Raw genomic sequence first — 6306 nt, 5'->3', positions numbered from 1 at the left:
ACCCCTCACAAAACCTTCTTGGAGAGCTAAACATGCAACTGGAGGCTAGGCTGCTCGTAGATCTGGGGCTTCCTCGGTGGTGGTGGGGGTGATGATTTCTTTACCAGTCTACAACAAAGCTCAGCAGCAAGCCATCCCTGCAATGGGCTGCAGGTCACACATCTTCCTCCCACCCAAGCCCACAGATCCTCGCTTGGGTGGCAGCAGGAGTAGGGGGAACAGTGATGAGCCTTCTGAGTCTCTGGAAGGGTTTAGGGATAGAATAGAAGAAAGAAGACAACACACAAGCCTGGCTGGTGCTGAGGTGTGGTAAGCACTGCCTGTTTACACAAAGGGGAAGAAAGGTACCTCTTGGTAGGTTGCTGCTGTGGGGCATTTCTGGGCAGACTGTGAGTTGGAATTGCTTGAACTGAAGCACTCTGGCTGGGACCCGTCATTGTGTGACCCCGTCTCACCCAGCACCAGCATTTGAATTCCATGATTCAAAAGAGTTCTGGTATCATTTATTCATAGGCTGCATCCTCAAGAGCTGCTATATCAGGGGTATACCAGCAAACTCCTTTTCTGGTGTCTAGAAGACATTATACCCCATAAAAATATTAGCCACCTCTTCTGGGGGAGCATACTCCATCAGAAAAAGACCCAGGCAGTGTCAGGGCCCCTCAGAAAGGGACTAGGGTAAATGATGGCAACAGAAACACAGTATCTTACTTTACCAGGGGTTGTTTGGGTTATGCATAGGACCTCAGTTCCTAGCAGTCTACCTGAGACTGGACATGTTTGAAGGGAATGGGTGTTAGATTGCAGGCTTTGCCCCCCACCCCAAACTTCCACATCATCTGTGGATCCACAGCCACATCTTAGCCTTGCCTCTCTTGCTGTCACCCTATTCAAATCCTGAGACTGGAACCGTGTGATGGCCTGATAGGCCCTTGGTTGCAGGATGGTTGGCAGGGAAGTGCAGACCACTTCTGCATTCTGGGGCAGCCAGAGGAGAGAATTACATACTGCTTGAGCACAAACTGAACCAGACCCTGAAAACCTGTTACCTTCTTTAGCCTTCAATACAGCTCTGCCAGTAAGAGGTTAGTCTCCCCATATGAAAGATAAATGGGCTCAAAGTTGTCAGGAAGTACCCAAAACAACATATTAAGTGGTGGTGCCAGGATTGGAACCCAGGTGTGATAAAAACATTATGCAGTCCCTTTCCTCTGCATTGTACTGCCTCCTTAACATTAAGTACCTACGGTGTGCCAGCCTCTGTTATCAAGTCTTTTAAATACATTCTCTCTTTTTTTGGCTTTAAAAAATAGGGCCTTGATAAAATGCCACTCCAAATACTCTTTAATGGGGTCCAACTTACTTTACACTATCCTATCAAAATCTCCTGATAGATAATAGTGCTACAATGAAAAATTGCATACCAGGACAGCTAATGCCATTTTATAACCATATGGCAATTCATAATTTAACTTTAAAAATATTTTCTAATACTCCTAAGAGATACTGGTAACTAAATACTAGGAATAAGAGGTATCTCGTTGAGTAAGAAACATCTTGGGAACAAAATTTGGCCCAAGTCAAACAGAAGAACTAAAGTAGTCATGTCAGGATAAGAATTTGGGATTCCAGATTTTCTACAGCATATCACAGTTTTTTTTCTGCTTTTTTAAAAAAAATCATTTATTTATTTATGGCTGAGTTGGGTCTTTGTTGCTGCGTGTGGGCTTTCTCTAGTTGCGGTGAGCGGGGGCTACTCTTCGTTGTGGTGTGTGGGCTTCTCCTTGCAGTGGCTTCTCTTGTTGCAGAGCACAGGCTGCAGGTGTACGGGCTTCAGTAGTTGTGGCATGCGGGCTCAGTAGTTGTGGCCCACGGGCTCTAGAGCACAGGCTCAGTAGTTGCGGTGCACAGGCTTAGTTGCTCCGCGACATGTGGGACCTTCCTGGACCGGGGCTCGAACCCGTGTCCCCTGCATTGGCAGGCGGATTCTTAACCACTGCGCCACCAGGGAAGCCCTATCACAAGTTTTTTACAATGCTATTTTTCGAGTCTTTTCCCTCTTGCTTTTTTTTTTTTAAGTATAATTTATATACAATAAAGTTCACCCTTTATAGTGTAAGTTCTGTGAGTTTGGACAAATGTATACAGTAGTGAACTACCATCACTATCAAGGTATAGTTTACATCACCCCCAAAACTCTTGGAACTCTTTGTAGTCAACCCCTACCCCCACCCTCAGATTCTGGGAGCCCCCGATCTTTTTTCTGTCCCTATAGTTTTGCCTTCGTGTGAATGTCATGTAAAAAGAATCATACAGCATGTAGGCTTATTTTATGCCTATAGGTATAGAATAAAATAACCTCTGGTGTACTTAGAATAAGATAACCTCTGGTGTACAGTTCTATAAGCTTTGAAAAATGCATAGAGTTGTGTAACCAACACAATCAAGGTATAGAACAGTTCTATTACCCTCTGCTCTCCCCCGTCAAATTCATCCCTGCTACTTTATAGTAAAAACCTCCCTACCTCTTAACTCCTGGCAACCCTGATTTGTTCTTTGTCCCTATAGTTTTATCTTTTGGAGAATGTCATATAGATGGAATTATACAATATGTAGCCTTTTGAGACTGGCTTCTTTCACTAAGCACATTTGAGATTCATCTACATTATTGGGTTTATCAGTAGTTCCTTATCTGAGTTACACTCCATTGTATGGATGTACCACCATTAGTTTATCCATTCCCCAGTTGAAGGGACATTGGGTTGTTTGCAGGTTTGGGTGATTACAAATAAACCTGCTGTAAACATTTGCATGGATTTTTTTGTGTTTTCATTTCTTTAAATACTTAGAGTTGGTTTGCTGGGATATATGGTAAGTATATGTTTAACAGGCTCAGAAACTGCTAAACTTTCTCAAAGTAGCTCTACCATTTGGCATTCCCATCAGTGTGTGAAAATTCTCCACACATTTTCCAGCAGCTGGCATTGTCAGTTTTTTGACATTAGCTAATCTAGTAGGATGTAGTGGTATCTCATTGTAGTTTTGATTTGCATTTTTCTACTGACTAATGATTTGAGAGTATTTTCATGTGCCATCCAAATATCTTCTTTGGTAAAATGTTCAACTCTCGCACATTTTGTATTGGGTTGCTCATTTTATTATTGAGTTTTGAGAATTCTACATATAATTGGATAAAAATTCTTTATCAGATATATGTATGTTTTGTAACATTTTTTCTCCAGTCTGTGGCTTGTCTTTTCATTCTTTAAAAAGTGTCTTTTTTCATTCTGAAAAAGCTTTTCATTTATGGCCACACAGCATGCGGGATCTTAGCTCCCCAACCAGGGATTGAACCCGTGCCCCCTGCAGTGGAAGCCCAGAGTCTTAACCACTGGACTATCAGGGAAGTCCCCTGAAAAAGCTTTTAAAACATTTAAAATTTAAAAAAATATTGTGGTAAAATACATATAAAATTTACCATCTTAACCATTTTTAAGTATAGAGTGGCATTAAATTTATTCACATTTGTGCAACCATCACCACAATCCATCTTCAGAACTCCTTTCATCTTGCATAACTGAAAGTCTACCATCTAAACACTAATTCATCCTCCCCGCAGCCCCTGACAACCACCATTCTACTTTCTGCCTCTGAATTTGATTACTCTTGGTACCTCATATAAGTGGAATCATACAGTATCTCTCCTTCTGTGACTAGCTTATTTCACTTAGCATAATGTCTTCAAGGTTCATACATGTTGTAGCATGTGGCAGAATTTCCTTTTTAAGGCTAAATAATATTCCATTGTAGTGTACACCATATTTTGTTTATCCATTTACCCATTGATGGACACTTGGGTTGCTTTTACCTTTTGGCTATTGTGAATAATGCTGCTTTAAGTATGGGTAAACAAATATCTATTTGAGTCCCTGCTTTTAATTCTTTAGGGTATATACCCAAGAATGGGATTGCTGGATCATATGGTAACTGATTTTTAATTTTTTGAGGAACTGCCATACTATTTTCTGTAGAGACTGCACCATCTTATGTTCCCAACAAGAGTGCTCTAGGATTCCGGTTTCCCCACATCCTCACCAACACTTTTTCTTCCCTTCCTTTCTCTTTCTTTCCCTTCCTTTCCTCCCTCCTTCCCTCCCTTCCTTCTTTTTCTTTCATCATCCTAAAGGGTGTGAAGTGATATGTGATTTTGATTTGCATTTCCCTAATGATTAGTGATGTTGAGCATCTTTTCTTGTGCTTATTGGTCATCTGTATATCTTCTTCACCCATTAAAAAATTTTCTTATTGTTGAGTTGTAGAAGTTCTTTATATATTCTGCATATTAACTCCTTATCAGATATGATTTGCAAATATTTACTCCCATCTCCTGGATTGCCTTTTCATTCTGTTGATTGTGTCCTTCAATGCATAGTTTTAAATTTGGATATAGTTAAGTTTTTTCTTTTGTCGCCTGTACTTTTGGTGTCATACACAAAAAATCATTGCCAAATCCAATGTCATGAAGCTTTCTGCCTATGTTTATTTCTAAGAGTGTTGTAGTTTTTGCTCTTACATTTCGATCTTTGATCTATTTTGAGTTTTTATGTATGGTATAAGGAAAGTGTCCAACTTCATTCTTTTGCATGTGGATATCCAGTTTTCTCAACTCTATTCTTTATCTAAACAGTGTCTTTTGAAGAGAAGACATTTTAAATTTTGATGAAGCTTAAAAAATTTTTTTATTGGCGTATAGTTTCTTTACAATGTTGTGTTAGTTTCTGAGGTACAGCAAAGCGAATCAGTTATATGTATACATATATCCACTCTTTTTTAGATTTCCTTCCCGTTTAGTTCACCGCAGAGCATTGAATAGAGTTCCCTGTGCTATACAGTAGGTTCTCATTAGTTATCTGTTTTATACATAGTAGTGTATATATGTGAATCCCAAGCCCCCAGTTCATCCCATCCCCCCTTCCCTTTGATGAAGTTTAATTTATTATTTTATTCTTCTATGGAATATGCTTTTGGTGTCATATCTAAGGAATCTTCGTCTAACATAAGATTACAAAGGTTTTCTCCTATGTTCCCTTTTATGAGTTTTATAGTTTTAGGCTTTACATTTAGGTCCATGAGCCATTTGCAGTTAATTTTTGTATATGGCACAAGGTATGGCACCACGTTCTTTTTTTTTTTTTTTTTAGCATATAGTTACCCAGTTTTTCTAGCAGTGTGTGTTGAGAAGGCTATCCTTTCTCCATTGCATTGCTTTTGTCAAAAATCAATTGTCTATATATGCGTGGGTTTATTTCTGGACCCTCTGTTATGTTCCATTGATGTATTTGTCTACCTTTATGCCAGTATTACACTGTTTTGATTACTGTAGCTGTATAATAATTTGGGAGATCAGATAGTCTTAGGCCTTCAATTTTGTTGTTTCTCAGGATTGTTTTGGCTCTTTGGGGGTCTTTTGAATTTCCACATGAATTTTAGAATCAGCTTGTCTATTTCTACAAAAGAGTCTGCTGGGATTTGGTTGGGATTGCATTGAATCTATAGATTAAAGTGGGGGAAGAATTGACCTCTTAACAATATTGAGTCTTTGGCTCATGAACAAGATGTATTCCTCCATTTATTTAGGCCTTTAATTTTTCTCAGCAATATTTTTTTATAGTTTTCAGTGTACAGGTCTATCACATTTTTTCAGATTTATCCCCACTTATTTCATATTTTTGGATGCTATTATAAATGGTATTTTAAAATTTTCAATTCCCAGTCATTCACGGCTAGTATATAAAAATACAATTGTAGCAGTGAATTTCCAGTCATTCACTGTTAGTATATAAAGATACAATTGTGGGACTTCCCTGGCAGTCCATTGGTTAAGACTGTGCACTCCCAATGCAGAGAGGACACGGGTTCAATCCCTGGTTGGGGAACTAAGATACCACATGCCTCACGGCATGGCCAAAATTGTATATACATATACAATTGGTTTCTGTATATAGATATTATATCCTGAAACCTTGCTAAACCTACTTAGTTCTAGTAGCTTTTTTCTAGATTTCATTATACTTTCTACATAGATAATCATGTTCTCTGTGAATAAAGATTGTTTTAATTTTTCTTTTTTGTTCTCTTTTTAAATTTGTTCCTATCTTCAAGATTTTTTTAAAGGTTTTCTTTCTTTCTTTTTTTTTTTTTTGTGGTACGCGGGTCTCTCACTGTTGTGGCCTCTCCCGTTGCGGAGCACAGGCTCTGGACGCGCAGGCTCAGCGGCCATGGCTCATGGGCCCAGCCGCTCCGCAG

This window comes from Tursiops truncatus, chromosome X (assembly GCF_011762595.2).
Source record: "Tursiops truncatus isolate mTurTru1 chromosome X, mTurTru1.mat.Y, whole genome shotgun sequence".
Classification (NCBI taxonomy): Eukaryota; Metazoa; Chordata; class Mammalia; order Artiodactyla; family Delphinidae; genus Tursiops; species Tursiops truncatus.
The sequence above is the reverse complement of the archived record's forward strand: the minus strand, read 5'-3'. Positions refer to the sequence as shown.